This window comes from Eumetopias jubatus, unplaced genomic scaffold (assembly GCF_037043125.1).
Source record: "Eumetopias jubatus isolate StellerSeaLion01/CBP00866 unplaced genomic scaffold, mEumJub1_p1.0 scaffold_6, whole genome shotgun sequence".
Lineage (NCBI taxonomy): Eukaryota > Metazoa > Chordata > Mammalia > Carnivora > Otariidae > Eumetopias > Eumetopias jubatus.
Genome location: NW_028274812.1, coordinates 91,518,752 through 91,535,876, shown reverse-complemented (window position 1 = coordinate 91,535,876; position 17,125 = coordinate 91,518,752).

Here is a 17,125-nt window from a genome sequence, read left to right as displayed (position 1 = left end):
TGTTCTCCATTGCTTGGTAACTGGCAGGTGCATCACATTAGCACAGCTCTTAAACTGACCAAGCATAACCTGCTAGGTGTGGTAGGATCTGACAGTATTCATTTGATACAAAAATGGACTCTTTGTGGGAGGGCCTGGACTGACTGGCAAAGTTCAATTCTCTGGTGAGCTACAGGATAAACTGCAGAGGTTTACATTTCCACAAATGTCTATGACATCAATTTGCCATAAATATATTCAGGAGAGACAATTCTACTCCTGTGCATAGTCTATCCATTTTAGAGACATTTTTAATAAGCAGGAAATGCTTCTGTGGGGAGGGAAAATTCTGTGAGGTTGCTAAACGATGACAAAGCGCTGGAATGAACAAAAAGAACATTTGGCCTTTACAGTTTAGTGTCCTACGGACAGTATTCCAGAGGCAAACAGTTAGTAAGAATTTGATAGTGAATAGTCTTTGTTCTCTGTTTAAAAGCAGACAATAATAGCTGCATGCCTTCCTAGGAATTGAAATGTGAATTAAACTAATTTGATTTTTCATTTAGTGTGATTATTAGAAATTGGCTCCTGGGGGTACTTTTAAAATAAGAGGTAATGTTTCATAAGTAAGAGCTAAAATTTGCTTTCTTATTATTTTTCTAATTTGCAAAAATGTTGTTTTCATTTTGCTGCTTACTTTGGTATTTCTTTTATAATATTGGAACAATGTTCATACCACACTTTTATTGGGTTGCAAGATATATTTTATAAAGTTGTAATTTATTAAATCTTCTAGACTGAAAGAAGAGAAATAAGACACAAGAAATCCTGTACTTTCTTCTCTCTTTGAGAAGGAATCTGAAGGCTTATGAATAAAATGAGAAATATTTGAGAAAACATATCAGGATATAAAGTTTAGGGAAACCTTGGCACTGACTATATCAGTAAATATTAGGTGTAGCTACATATAACAGATAATGTATAACAAAATACCAGAGGTTTAAGCAAAACCAATTATTTCTCCCTCATTAACAAAAAAGTGTGATGTTGGACAATCCCTGAATGATAAGGTGGGTCTAGAGTTATCTGGGACTTAATTAAGCCTTTCCATCTTTTTGCTTCACCATCCTAGCATGTATCTTCCATTCTCAAGGTTGCTTTATGATCCAAGATGACTTCTGGAATTCGAGTCATCTCCCACACATTCTAGGCTTACAATGGACCTAAGAAAGAAGCAAGGGTGGGGGTCATGCCACTCTTCAGGAGATTTCCCAGAGGTCAGTACAATTCTCCAACACTTCTGCTTTTATCCAACTGTCCTAATTGAGTCCATGGCTGCACTCTGTTTTAAGGGAGGCTGGGACATTTTAGCTGGGCACATTACTGCCCCCAGTACACTAGGGATGTATTAATAAAAAAAGAGAATATATTGGTTGAGTAACTGGCAGACTCTGCCAGAACTAATATAATTCCCCAAGACAAAATACCTTACTATCTTGTTTTTAACAGGTGTGTGTGTGTGTGTGTGTGTGCGCGCGCGCGCATGCACAGTCGTGCATGTATACATATATGTGACTAAATTCATACTGCTCATTGGTAGGAAGCATAATGCCTTTAGAGAAAGATGACAGAAATTAATTATAGACACCTAATGAAAGACTCTGAGCAGAAAATCTTTCCCAGATACACACACACACACACACACACACACACACACACACACACACACACAGACTCATTTGCTTATGAACACAAAGTAATGGCAATAATTATTGGAACAATAACTGTAACTTTGCTCTGCGGCGACTGCCACTTGCACAAATGGAAAAAAAAAGGTGTTAATTCAATGCAGTGGGTTGGATTGCAGGAGTCCATCAAAGCTGTTTTTCACGAATATTTCAGTGTACAATAATACATGTATTTATTTTAAGTGCTGCTTTTTTAGAGGTGCCAATCTAACTTTTTTCTTTACAGATGCTGAAATAGAAAGAAAGGTGAAAGGCAGGAGGTGTGAACCTTCCCACTGAGCAAAAGGAGAGGCAATTCCCTCAGTTCTTAAGGAAGAAAAAATGCAGGACACTCAAAGGTTGCCTTCGACCCAGGGTGAGAGGAATCACTTTCCTGAGTGCTTTCTTGTGTGGCCACAATCGCCCCTGTCTTCTTGCTCCCCTCTGGGATTGGGCCTGATCTTTTAACATTTCTTTGTAACCAGGAGCTGGAAAATAGAGAATTTAAACATGGAGGGAAATGAGGGATATTGAGATGGGTTGAACAGCAGGGTAATCAAACAGCTGTTGAGTCGGAGAGAAAAAGCTGGATCATATCAGAGTGGATGCTATCAAAAGAGTTACGAGCTTACATGACAGAAAATTACATGTACTCGAAATATGCCATTACAAAATGCCAGCCTGACATTAAGCTGCTTTATAGAGGTATCATGTCCTTAAATAGCCTGGTGATTATCTGTATCCTGGAGCGCTGCTTTCCTACCTGACTTTGTAATACCCTGGCTTGTCTCTAATCACTTCAAAGAGTGTCACCAAGTTAGAAAAATTCTTAAAAGGAAATTAATTTTGATTTCCTTTGATATCCTAGAGAGTTTTCTTTCTAGCTAGGATGGAGATCCAGCCTTCTTTCCCACAATGACGAGACATAGCAGTTCTCTGTGAGGGTCAGAATCCTGGCTTGAACGCTCTTAAAAACAAAACAAAACAAAACAAACAAAACAAAACAAAACAAAACAAAAGCATTTTCTATGTGTCCAGTGATGTGTTAAGCAATTTACATGAATCATCTCATTTAATTCTCATGAACTCTGTAAGTTAGGTTCTATTATTAGACTCTTTGAAGTTGCACATAGAGACCAAGTGACTTGCCCAAGATCACTCCGCAGGCTCCTAGCGGGGGCGAGTGGGGAATTTAACCCAGCCACGCTGATTCTAGGCTCTCAGTGTGCATGTTTCTCTACTTTCTTCAAAAGCTATGTTCCATTGACAGGTGCAGGCTGGGAGGATAAGGTAAATTAAGACATATTTTTAGAAAGGACACAGCCGGCAAGAAACAAGATGAAGCGTCCTCCCTTTGTCTTTAAAATGTGGTTTAAGAAAACCAGAAGAGCTTATGCCTGCATAGGAGGCAACAGGAAGTGTGAATGAGGAGCACAAATGTGGAAAGTAAAGCGCTTTACAAAGGAAGGCAGCTGCGAATCTACCATTTGCAGTGTTTGTTTATTTTGGCTCCTGTCATCACTGCCATGATTGCCCCAGGATGAATTCCCCAGTGGAACCATCAACAAGGTAGGAAACGTCATAATTATATTTTCTATTATCCCCCGAAGAATATATTAGTATGGTAGATATGGCTATGATCTGAAAGAAAAGTGCTATGTAGCAAATATAACTGCTGATAAAACTAGTTGATTTCTCATCCTCTGTTATTAACAAAAAGGCAAAGATTAAAAAAGGGAGTTTTGGATATTATTCTGTGCCTTTTCTCACGTGTAGTTGCAATTGGGCAATGACCATGCCGATTGGTTTGCTCTGTGTTTTCTCTATTGAATAGATATATCTCCAGTATGTTCTAGAGAATCTCTGGGAAGTCAGATTTGTAACAGTGAATGGTCCAAGAAATGATATGGGGCACTACCTCACACTAGCTGGGGTAGTAAAGAAAGTCCTGATGCTTGCTGGATGCAAAGATGGCTCCTGAAGGGAGCTGACATTCTGAGTGGGCATTTTTTTTGATTGTTAATGGAATGTTGATATGTTAAGCTCTCTTTCCTCGATCCCCAGCTTCTCTGGAGCTTTTGCTTGCCTACAAGATGCCTACAAGAGCTTGCACTTTTGCTAGTTTTGTATGGCAATATAGAAGTGTGGGAAAATTAAGGTCCCATAGGGTAACCCTCAATCAAAAGGAACCGTGAGTCAATGGTTAAGTGCTTTTCTCTCTTGTCCTTTGGACAGGCAATTCTCAGAATCGTTCCATACATTTCCTCATAAGATCGGACAATGTTGTCATTTTAGACAGTTCCTCATAAGGTCTCAGTAGAATCAAGCACAGTTATCCATGCTTCAACCCCATAAGACACCTTTGTACTGACTTTACCCCCTTTCCTGTTTTATTGCCTCTAAGTCTTTACTACACTCCTGTTTCTTGAGATCCTCGTTTCTAAAATAAACTACTTCAATGCAATTCTTTATCCAGGTTCAGCTTTGATGGGGGATCTAGGCTAAGACAATGCAACATCACCAAGGGAGTGATATTTATAGGCTGAAAGATAATGTGTGTGGGGGGGTGTTTGTCTGGGGATGGTATTGGCATTTCACATGGCTTTCTCCCCTTTCCCAGATCCCTAAATAGTAGAATCCTGGTCCTCAGCCCTCTTCTCCTCTTTGTCTACCCTTTCTCCTTAGACAGTCTCCAGTTCTATGGTGTCAACCACCACCTCCACTTTGATGACTCTCCAAATTGTATCTTTAGTTGTGACCTCTCCCATGAGCTTGAGCATCATTTACCCATTTACCTTCATATCTTCTCCATTTGGATATCTAACAGGCATATTGCCCTTCATCTGTACACAATAAAACTCTTGTCTGCCTCCCAATAATGCCCTATAAAAACTCTGTTATGCTCCTAATCCTCCTCATGGCACCACAGTCTACCCATAGTCCAAACAAATAAAATAAAGAAATCTAGATGTTCTTGATTCAGCCCTTCTCACACACGTCCCGGCAAATTCTGTCAATTCTATCTCCAGAACGGATTTCAAGTTCATCCACTTATTTCCATCTCCACTGCCATCACCCTGGTCTTAGACAAAATTATCTTTTCTCAGGGTCACTGACAGAAGCCTTCTAAAATCGATATACTGTAGTCAGAATGGTTTAAACAAATACAAATACACCACTTGCCTCTTTAAAACCTTCCATTGGCTTCTTAAGGCACTGAGAAATAAAGTCTAAAACCTTCCCATGTGCCTAAGACCCTTTATGATGTAGGCCCTGCTCATGTCAGAGATGGTTTTCTCCCTTGCTCCCTATGCTTTGCTAGAGTAGCAACTTCTCATTCTTCAAAAAGCCCAGGTTCCAGCACTCTTCAGAGTCTTTCATTTTTCTGAAACTTCTGCTTGAATAGTTGCTTTCCTGGTTTCATATGTCACATTTCTTGTTCTTTAGGCTTTAGCACAAATCCCTACTCTTCTGGAGTCATTCTTGTCATGAGCACCTGTCACCTTACTTACTCCCTACACTTCTTGGTTATTTCCTTCATAATTCTTTTCATAAACTTTATACTGTGTCTTGAACCGTTTTTATTTTCTTTTGATCCTCTCAGTTAGAAGGTAAGCTCCATGAGAGTAGGAATCTCAAATTGCTCTGGCACTTTCATGGACTATATTAATGGAAGGGTTAGTTATTTTGAGAAATTCCTTGGGATGGGTGCATGTAGGAATTTCTTCTTACCTACGATGAAATGAAGAGCCTAATAAATCAATCTAATTTTCTACTAGGAAGCAAAACTGATGATTCATCCTTTAGTAATCAAATTTTTTGTGACCAGCTACATTTTTCAATAGCTTTTACCTCAATAGAATGAATGGTTCTATTTTTATTGGAAATGACAAAACTTCAATCTCATCTGGTGTATGATGCCTTTTCTTATAAAAGTGACTTGGTTAACTTCTAATATAAATAACCCTGTCCCCAGAGAATGAAACTCATAGTACTTCTTAACTGCCCCTCTCCCAGCTACATATAAATCCATTGTCTCAATTTCCTTAAAGATATATATACCAAAAATTTCAATACCTTTTAGTCACAAATTCTTCTTTATTCTAGTTTCAATTTTCATACATGTTCTATCAGGGTGTGGTACGCTGGCTATTGATGAGTCAGCACAAGTTAGATCTGTTTGTTTCATTTTGCTCCTGGGGCAGAGTGACCTGTGCTCACTTTGATAGCCTTATTCCAGAATTTGATAACAAATACCATTAGCACCAAAGGGGTAAACTTCATTTCTAAAAAAAAAAAACTTTTTTTAAGATTTTATTTATTTATTTTGACACAGAGAGAGGGAACACAAGCAGGGAGAGTGGGAGAGGAAGAAGCAGGCTTCCCGCTGAGCAGGGAGCCCGACGTGTGGCTCGATCCCAGGACCCTGGGATCATGACCTGAGCCAAAGGCGGATGCTTAACCGACTGAGCCACTCAGGGCTCAGTCGGTTAAGCATCTGACTCTTGACTTCCGCTCAGTTCATGAACTCAGGGTTGTGAGACGGAACCCCTTGAGAGTCTCTCTCTCTCTCCCTCTGCCCCCTCCCCCACCTCTCTCAAATCAATCAATCAATCAATCTCAAAAAAATTAAAAACAATACAATTTTTTATGGTGAAAATAAAATGAAACAGGTCCAGCCCTGAGTTGATAAAATATTAATACCAAATACTTTTACTTTTAATTATTTCTAGGAATATTTATAGACATATTATTTCTGTATATCAAAGCTAACATATTCTTAGGCAAGTTACTTCTTAAACAATCTTATTACAGCATCTTGTACTTTTTTAAATTTTTAAAATGTTTTTTAAAGATTTTATTTATTTATTTGACAGAGAGAAACACAGCAAGAGCAGGAACACAAGCAGGGAGAGTGGGAGAGAGAGAAGTAAGCTTCCCGCCGAGCAGGGAGCCCGATGCAGGGCTCAATCCCAGGACCCTGAGATCATGACCTGAACCGGAGGCAGATGCTTAATGACTGAGACACCCAGGCGCCCCCATCTTGTACCTTTTTGTAATTTAGGATTTCCACATACTGGATTTTCCTAAGGAGAAGCACATGGATATTATTTGTGATTTTGTTTCTTGTTATTCCCTAATCGTGTCATGGGTTTTGCTATCTTTAAACAAAAAAGAAACTTGTCTACCATACATAGATATGTTAATATTGTATCCTCAGTTTGCCAAAATGAGATAAAATATTTTGATTTTATGTATTGCATCTGATTTTCCTTGTTACTCTTTGAGTATTAGAATGACTTTGAGATTTTATAATACAGAGATTTTTCTCTAGTCTAACCTCAGGGTAAACTCATTAACCTCCTTTGTAATTACATGACGGCTGTGAGAAATACCTGCTCAGGGATCCGTCTCATTAGCAGGGCTTGAAGAGAACCAAGGAAAGGATTAGACATATTTGATCAGTCAGGTGCTTTCCTTGATTCTGTTGACTTCTCCGCTCGTCACCTCCTTTGCCCGTGCACCATGCTTACTAATCACATGATCTTACCGTCCATGCAGAGGAGTCCAGACCTCCTGTACGGGCAGAGGCAGATGATATCTGTCCTGGATTTAGGAACAGAGGTGACCGTTCCCACATGGGCTGTTTTCACAGGTTGCAAACTGGCACATCTTGCCTGCGTACAACCTCGGACACTCTCAAAACCAGTTTCCATGATCACTGAGAAGGGAAAAGGAATGATAAAACCAATCAGAAAACAGCTGATCTTTTACACACAGGCACACATACACGCACAAATAAAATGAAAATTGCAGCTTGTCTTCTCCCTTTCTCTGTGTTTTTCAACTTTAAAGTATTTCTAGCTGTGTACTTCACAGTGAAAGCAGACTAGCAGCTTTATAGTTTGCCTGAAGCCATGAATTCTATTTTAAGCCATCTATTTTTATTTTTGATTTATCTCACCTTTTATTTCACACTAGGTGCCTTTTTAGGGCTTCATTAAATATGTGTGGCGCTGCCTCAGTAAAGTACTTCAAATGCCTATTAGAAGAAAACATCTTAGGTGCAACACTCAGAGGAGAATTTCAAGCTGGGGATAAGCTTCCTCCAGTGAGGACAGAGTCCTCCAAGAGCCACCCTTGAGGTAACTCAGAAAGAAAAGCCCCGTGGGGAGCCGTAATGACTCAACATCTCCCCCTCTTCAAATATGGCTGGGTGGCCCCAGGCTGAGAGTGTCTGTGAGAGGGGAGCTGAAAACTATGCTCACCTGCTGGGCAAGCTTCTCCAGAAGGGAAGGGGACCAGGAATCTGGTGTTTCTGCCTTCCCTGCATCTATCCCCCCCTTTTAAAGTAAAGGTAGCCCCAGCCTGCCTCTGTAGACTCGCTCCTCCACCATTCCTGTCGCGGGCTGACCTGGTAGCTGCTGTTGCGTTTGCCCATTCAGAGGGGAAAGCCCGGCAGAGAAGAGATGATTGAGGCCTAGCCGGTGCAAGTGAAAGGGACTGGGGCAGATAGATCGACAGTTGCTACTATTATTTGGGTACTAGATCCAACCATTACTCTGCGGTTACATGAACCAGTGGATCTTAACCCCTTTTTTGGTCTTCGAGCCAGTTTGAATGGGGGTTTTGTCACTTACAGCTAAATGAATTCCATTGAATATTAATGCCCTTCCCTTCCCTTTTTTCCCCTGTCTTGCTTTAGTCCACACACCTTGCCATGTATGAATCTCTACAGTTTTTTTCCTTCTGCTTACATCTTGTCTTCTAAACATGCTGTTAATGCTTAAGGAAAGGTGGCAGGACTGTGCCAGATTAGGATGGCAGCATCCCTTGTTTCATGACTCCGCCTCCCAATCTACTTGCAGATCTTGCCCATACCAGGGAATTTTCCTCTTGTCCTCATCTTTCTGGTCTCTTCATAGCCTCTTTCCATCTTTTAACCCCCTTAGTCCAAAATAAATTTACTTGCCGGAAAGTATCATACTAATGAATACTCAATTTTGAAATCTGAAGAGCTTCCCTTTCCAAAAATGCACATACTTTCCTATTAATTCTCTATGTTAATGGGATGAAACACTTCCGAGAGAATTTATGTATCAGCAGGTGAATCTAGTTTTGGAGGGTGAGGCTTTGAGACCCTCCGATTTTGTTGACACGTAAGGTGCTGAACGTGAGTGCCAGTAATTTACTCATTTTATAACTTTCACGGCAACTTGCATACCGTTTTACACTAGGACAGAGAATCTCACAGGTTTTCAGAGATGGGAAAAAAAATTAAGGATCAATGACACTAAGATGGTTAAAAAGCACCCCCCAGAATTCTTTTGTTTTGGGGCTTCCATGCCAGAGTTTTGAGGACCCTTGAGCCAATGCTGTTCCTTCCTGCCTGAGAAGAGTGATGAAAGGGTAGCCAGACCACCTGGCAGGGACAGAGAGATACCTTCTGCTGTGACTTAAAGTGTTAGACAGGAACTTAGTGTTGTTTGGGGCCGTGGATAAATCCCATGTAATTTTGCCTCCACTCACTTAACTTGGAATTGAAAGCTCAGTATTAAGCATCTGTGTTCTGGGATAAAGTCCTGGCATACAACACTCTTGAAAGCTGCATTCTGGAAGGACCAAATTCGTCTTTTTATAGTAAAGGAGAATGCCACATATATGAAAGTCAAACGAATCTAAATATTGATTGATTTAAGTGCTTGAATCATATAGACCTAACCAGAGTTGAAATGCAGGAAAGATGCTTTTCTGTTACAAACCGAGAAAAGCACTAATTTTAATCATGTCCTATTGATCAATCAAGCCTCATTTCCTTTTTGCTTTCATCAGGTGTTGGAAGAAGTTGGTTGTTATAAATTCATGCGGAGATGACTAACTGCGTGCATCTGTACATCAGCAGGCGGCTAGAGCAGAGGGAGAAATGGAAATTCTATAGAAAATGCCCAATGAAAGGGGAAGATCACTGCATCTGGCTGACCAGGGGCAAGTGTCCAGAGCCCTCTTGCTCATCTTGATATTCCATTAGAAAGAGTCAGCGTTAACCAACTAAAATTTTGCCAGATGATGATGCCTCTATATATTTCACTTCAATTGTACCTTCGAGTTCCAAAATATTTCCTGGAGTGCCAGATATTTCACCAGTAGTTTTTTTTTTTTTTTTCCACCAGTAGTTTTACTAAAATCTATTTTTGCTACCAGCTGTATTACCTGGACCTAAAGGTTTCCTCTATTCAGATCTTGCCAAAGATCCCATTACTAAATCCCAACTTCTTCAAAAGCTAGCAAGTTGGCAGTGTTTGCTGTCACTTAACTCAAATGACACCTCTCCACACCCTGAAGCAAATGGCAGTGCTGACCAAGAAAGTAAGTGCCCTGAGGCTGAAGGACTTCCAGTAACAGTCCATGTTTGGAAACAATGATTGAAATAATGTCACCCTCCTTGACCCAGTTTACTGTAAATGTTGTACCATCACTGTGAATGTATTGGACACTGTTTAATTAGTCGTGGGAGAATATATTTACGTGCAGTCCACTTTTTTAATTTGAAAAAGTTGTAAAAATCTTAACCCTTCACAGACCTGGGGACTACATAGGAAAGTGTTTTGCCAAGCTTCCTCTAAGGAAGTCAGGGCCCTTTTCTGAATTAAAAGTAGATCTGAGAAAGAACCCAGGTATCAGTGTTCTCACCAGTAAACCATAAGCCCATATTTACTGCCAATTGCTGTCAAGCAATATTGGCTGTGCACCTCTGTCGCAGACAGAGCCGTGTGCCATGGAATAAATGAGATTGCTTCTGCTCTTGTTTGGGAAGACAACATAAATGCATGAACTGATCTTTGTAAGACATAGCATAGGTATGTGAAAAGGGAATTTAGGCAGTAGGCAAGGATTTTTAAGGCCTTAGCTCTGTGATATGTGGATCCAAATGCCAGTAACTTCTAAAAGCTGCTCTGAGGACTGGCACCATAGAATTTTACCAGTGAATCATCCACTGGGCTTTTAAAATGCGGATTCCCGTGCTGCCCTTGCCTTCTGAGATTTTGATTTAGGAGAGCGAAGGTGAGACCCAAGATTCTGTATTTTAAAAATGTCATCATGTGACCCTCTTGCACAGCCTACTTTGTGCCAAAAAAGCCAGCTCCCCTGAGACAGATTTTCTCAACAGAATGAAAGCTTGATGGGCATTAGATACTATTGTGCCTAGCAGGATGTCAGGGCATTATAATTTTCTATTTTCAGGTTACATTTTAGCTTTTGACTAACATATATCTGAAAATACAATATTTATCTATTAAAGTGCAAAGATTAGAGGGTTTTTATTTTACTAGGGCCATATATGGTCTACTGCATGTATATTACACCTAACAACATAAAGTAGGAAAACATTCAGTCATTTTAAAGCTTAGTTAAAAAAATACTACCTATATAAGTGTATGCAAACATCTGTATATTTTGGCACTGTAACCATTATAGCATATTCAATTACAAGTCACAATATGGTTAGCATATCAAATGACTGTCATTAAGTTTCTAGAGGTATTAAAAATTATCTCTAGAAAATTTAGCTGAATAAAAAAATCAAAGATGCTGGCTTGAAAAGGATGCCCCTATTTACATAACAGCCAGATGCCTGAAAATGTTCTAGAACTAAAAGGACTCCTGCATGTATTAACTTAAAAAAATAAATAACTCTTCCTGCACTCTTTGTATCTAATGGATCATTAGCAGATTTCAAAGTTGACCACCCACGGTGTCAAGAGAGGGAGATTCTCCGCAGGAAAGTGAGCAGAAATGAGTCCTTATGAATAATGTCTCTAGATACTTCTAAAAAATAAAATTACTATTGGCAGAAATAACCCATCTCTATGTATAGGCTCTTCTATTTATAGCACCACAGCACTGGCTTAAGAATGTAAATGAGATCCCAAGTAGCTGCAGTTCAAGTGGAACTTTCATTCCTTTTTCATGAGTTTCACACCACCACAGTAAGAGTCGGCTGTTTACAAAGCAATGCTCACCAACCCCCCCACCCCCACCCCCAGTTTTCCTTACAATCTTTGAACTCCTTTCAAGTGAGTTGTCAGCTCTGCTTGGAGACTTGAGTGTCGCAGCATCCACAGATAGTTTGTCTCTAAGACAGAGCTGCCTAAAAGGATGTCATTTCTTGCTGTAAGCCACACCATCATCTTTGACATTTTTCATTTTTTTCTTTTTGAAAGTAGTCAAACGTGAATATAATAGAAAAAAAAATGCAAAACCAAGATTATCCTAAGGTGGCTTAGAAAGTGAACTTAAGAAAACATAGTCTATTTAACATACCCCTGAAGGGAGAGCTCAGGGAAAATGTCCTTCAGTTTCAAGGAGCTTTCTTCTGTACGTGAAAAGATTTCATTAAAGGTAGAAACAAGATAAAAAAAGGATATGGGCAGTAATAAAAGAGAATTACATGTGAAGAGATAATACACAAAATAGGGATAATTCACAACAGTATAAAATATTTTTGTCTCTTCTTTTCTAGGATCTGTCCAATTCAATTCTGTGCATATTTTGTGAAGGAAGATTGAATTTATGTTATAATCTCTCTCATCCCCCCCACCCCGCTCTCTCTTAAAGCCATGGTTCACTTTATAAAAAGTTCTTCATTGATAGAGAAGGATGATCAGAAATTTCCTTCCCAGCAAGAGCCATCTTTTTCATTCCTTTTGCCATGGGACCCACTAGTTCTTATGACATGGAGATAAAGCTTTGCTTCTAAGAGAGGAGCCTCAGAAAATATCAAATCCCAAACTGGGACCTAACATGGTACAAGTGGCCATAATCTAAATAACTGAAATGAGAGCTGCATGAGAATGTGCTGGCAGCGGTCAGCTGCTCATTATATGATAGGGAAATGAGGTGGGCAAAGATGAAACACACAATTAATTGAATCCAAATCAGTTAATGCTGGGAGAAGAGCAAACAGAAAGGAGTCTGGTACAAAGAGAAGTGGGTTGGGGAAAAAAGCATGAGGTGGAGGGTACCAGTGGGTGAGAAAATAAAAGAATGCATTAATAATTGTTGAATGATTATCTCATTTCACATGTCTAAAATTACCTCCCCCAATTAAAAAAATATCTCACGGTTTTAAGATTAGACTTTGTGACCAAGCAACAATTTCATAATGGATTTTTTTACTCCGTGTTCATTGCAAAATTAGCCAAGTCTCTAGTCCCCTGCACTGGTAGGGCAATTTGGGCAGGATTTAATATAACAGAATCAGTAAATGCAGTGCTTACAAAGCTCTGGAGTTCTTAGATAATTTCCCGTAGACATAATGTGCCTATTTGGAGGCTATTTAAGGCTGGAAGAGTTGGTATAAGCTTTTAAAATGCTATTTTAACTCAACTAAAAAGAAACAAAAATTCTCTTAAAATATTTAAGCCAACAAAGTGCTGTTTCACCCATTCTTTTGACCTCACTAATGTTCATATACACACAATTTCTACTCAGCTGTTTCCGTGGTGAATTCAACTGTTGCCAGAGAGGTGGAAACAGTGCATGCAGCATTGATGATTGTTCTTTTCTGATATTAAGAAATATTTACAAAATTGCTGGGGGAGGGATTTATTCCTCACACACAGAGGGAGAGTAAATAACTCCCTAGAAAGATACACATTTATAAACACAGAAACATTCTTTATGAACACTGCTATATTCCTATGTTGAATTTGCAACAAAAAATTTAATTTATCCCAATTTCTCACTTTCATCAAGTGTTGAATGCTCTAATTTCACATGGGGAAAAAGCAAGAAATTCAGAGTACTTCTTGCCTCTAAATATGTTGATGCATCAGACTTGCTCTCAAACTACAGGAAAAGAGGGGGACATATGGAACGGTCCCAAACCTCCTTATACAGGTCAATGTCCTGAATAATATAGATCAGAAATTACTGACTAAAAGATGCTTAATGCCTACCCCTTGAACCACGTGGTATATTTAGCTTATAGTTCTGAGGTCCAGCTACAAGGTTTGCTATACAATTATAGGGAACAGGGCACCTGGGTGGCTCAGTCGGTTAAGCGTCTGCCTTTGGCTCAGGTCATAATCCCAGGGTCCTGGGATTGAGTTCCAGTGTCAGGCTTCCTGCTCCGCAGAGAGTCTCCTCTCTTTGCCCCTCCCTCTACTCATGCTCTCTCTCTCAAATAAAAATCTTAAAAAAAAAAAAAACAATTATAGGGAACAATATAAAATTTGCCACTCAACATTTACCCATCATACAAGAGATTATTTCCTCAGTCCCAAACCCAGCTCAGACCTTCAAGTCATGCAGCTTCTTCCCTGTAGCATATCCTACACGTTTGTGTTAGTCTAGGTAACATTCCTAATTCATTTGGCAAAAGGTTTGCATTAATTTTGGCTTTGACTCCTTTCCTCCTACAAAAATGGTTATTCAGATCTTTCCTAAGCTTTAAGCCCTGTGTCCCACATTCATGTGAGATGACTTCATTTCATAGTCTACAGATAAAATTGCAGTCACCAACATCAACTCTTGACTTCCCACATCGTCTCTTCTTGTTTCTCCATCCTTCTTTCTTTTTACCCTGTTGAAGGGTTTTAGGCAGAGAAATAATCATACTGTGTTTTAGAATTATCATTCTGAGGTTATGGTGTGGAAAATGTACTGGAGGGACACTGGGAAAAGAAGGGATGCCTTTTCTTCTCTTCTTACTCTTGTTGGGGACATATGCAAGAAACCCAGTGGAGCTCGCCCCCAGCAAGTTTCAGCAGCACCTTCTCGGTGAATTCCCACTAAGCCCATGCTCCAGCTGGGTTCCCTGTGAGACTCAGGGGCTATCCCAAACAAACTAGGGTCTCTGTCTGGAGTCATACTATTTCCCCAGTGGGCGGATTCTCAGCAAGTTTCAGTAGTATCCCCAAGAGTGGCTTTCCAGAAAGTTCTGCTGGCTCTCTAGTATGTGTTTCACAGGTCCCCCAGTGGGCAAAGTTCTAGTAAGTTTAGCAGCAGCCCTGTGGGTGGGTTCTCAGTGAGGTCCCTAGCATCACAGGGGATGGTTTCCTCATGAAGTTCCCATGGAGTTTCAGTGATACCCCAGCAAGTGGCTGCCTAGCAGGTTTTCTCAGCCCCTCAGTGGATAGCTTCCTCTTTCCCAGTCCTGGCCTGTGGCATCTCAGTGAACTTTTCTATATCCGGTGACCACATGCTCTCTAAAGTAGTCTAAGTATAATCTGTGTGTGTGTGTGTGTGTGTGTGTGTGTGTGTGTGTGTGTGGTCTTCCAAATTTGTTCTTTCTTTGAATATTCTTCTCCAGCCCTAAAGGTAAGGATTCTCCCTACATTTGCTATACCTAAACTCTTAATGTACTCTTTGCCATTTAGGAGTTAATCCTGTTACTAGTTAATAATTCTTCATATTAAATATTCCTCAATTACTGTGCAGCTTCTGTCTCCTGACTGGACCCTGACTTATATACAGAGAAGCCAGTTGGGAGGAGGTTATCAATGAAATCCAAGCAGAAATGAGATAAGCTCAATGGAAGCAGGCACAGAGAGAAATGATTTAATAGATGTTTAGAGGAAAAATATGTATTTAACCTGATGGTTGGTTTCTGGTTTGGATAACTGAATGGATTTTGATGCCATTTTTAGAATTGAAGAATATGGATTTGGAAGGTAGGAGGAGAATATGATGAGCCAATTTTATACATATATTTGAAGCATCCATGGATATCCTAGGGAATATGTTAGGTAGTGTCAAAATAAATTATGATTGTAAAAAATAATTTGGTTTTGATTATAATTAAAAGAACCTATGGATTATTATGCTAGCTGGGGTTGGGGGAAGAGGCACCTGAAGTAAAATAAACTTTGACTCAAATACTTAAAGAATTTAAAGTGTTGGACCAGCTACTTACCATATCAATAAAATCAGAAAGGTGGCATTAAAAGTATTTATCCATTATACTTTTGTTATCACTACATGTGTGTGGAAACATGGTATGGCAAAGTTCTTTTTAAGCTTAAACGAATATTCTTTTTTTAAAATATTCTTTTATGAATACAATTACCATACATGCCATAGTTTTTTTGAGGACAATTTGGTTAACTTCGTGGGCACAGTTGAGATGCTAAGTCTATGTGAGAGAGCCCACTGGACAGAAAGCATGCCAGCTCATTTTCATGCAAAACTGTTCATGATTATGATGATGATGGTGATGATAATTCTTTATAAAATGAAATATGATGATGATAATTCCTTATAAAATGAAATATCTTTGATGAGTACTAAACTGGACAGGATGTCAGGGCAATAGGAGTAAACAGGCGCTATCCCAAACAAACTAGGATCTCTGTCTGGAGTCATAATATTTCCCCTTAGTCTATTGTTATGCTGAATATACTAACTAAATATAAAGAATTCCCGCCTAAAACTAATTCTGAAGTAGAAAAGCAATTATTTTATCTTATCTGTTGCATTATTTGGAAACATTGTATTAGAGTTCAAATTTACACATATTTAAGGCATGATCTTATAAGATTATTTTCTGTTAAGTTGATACAATTGAGATACAAAGCTTAGAGAAGTGAAAACAGCTTTCCTAAAAAAAGAACTACTGATAATAAATCACTGCTTTGCTACCTTTGATATGTAGTCTTCTCTTTTTTTTCTTTAATCCTGAAAGAGATAATTTGAGTTTTAAATACAAGAGGTTGAAAGTAGGCTTTTTCAATTAAAAGTTTACATTTTCAACTTCTTTGCACTGGAAAAGACTAAATCTCTTCTTGGAATTGGTTGACATGATGTTAAAATGGACCGTGCTATTTCTTTGAAAACCATGTACAATGGCCAGCCTTCATCAAAAGGTGTTTCCGCTGGAGGCAAGCTTCTCAGTTCAGTGACCTTATGGAAGGTAAAGGGCAGTTTTAAAAGCATTTATACCTAGTTAATATTTTTTTGACACTCTATTAGATGTGACAGTTTTCTTTTACATTAAATGGATTAAAAAAAGAGAATAGTCAACTTTTCCTGCTGTTTCCATAGTTTCAATTAGTTTCTTTCCCCTCAATTACTCTATCAGATGGGCTAGATAAGATTTCACTATTTGGGGGGATCATTTTAAGCCTCTTTTCCAGCAGTTTGTTATTTTTAAAGCTCCAATGATTCACCATAAAATGCATCTCCATCTGCAGGAAGCAATTCTTAAATTGCTTCACTCAACAAATCCAAAACTGCTAGGCTCACTATAGCACAGAAATAGAACTGGTTTGGAAGGGGATTACCTATTGGGCTCAGAAAACCTTCTTCTGAGACAGGTTATAGCATGGAACAGATCTCTGAATGCCAGAGGCAACTTTAAATTTTTTTTTAGTAAGAATCGTTTGAAGTTTTGTTTCATGGGTTTGAACTGTTTTCTG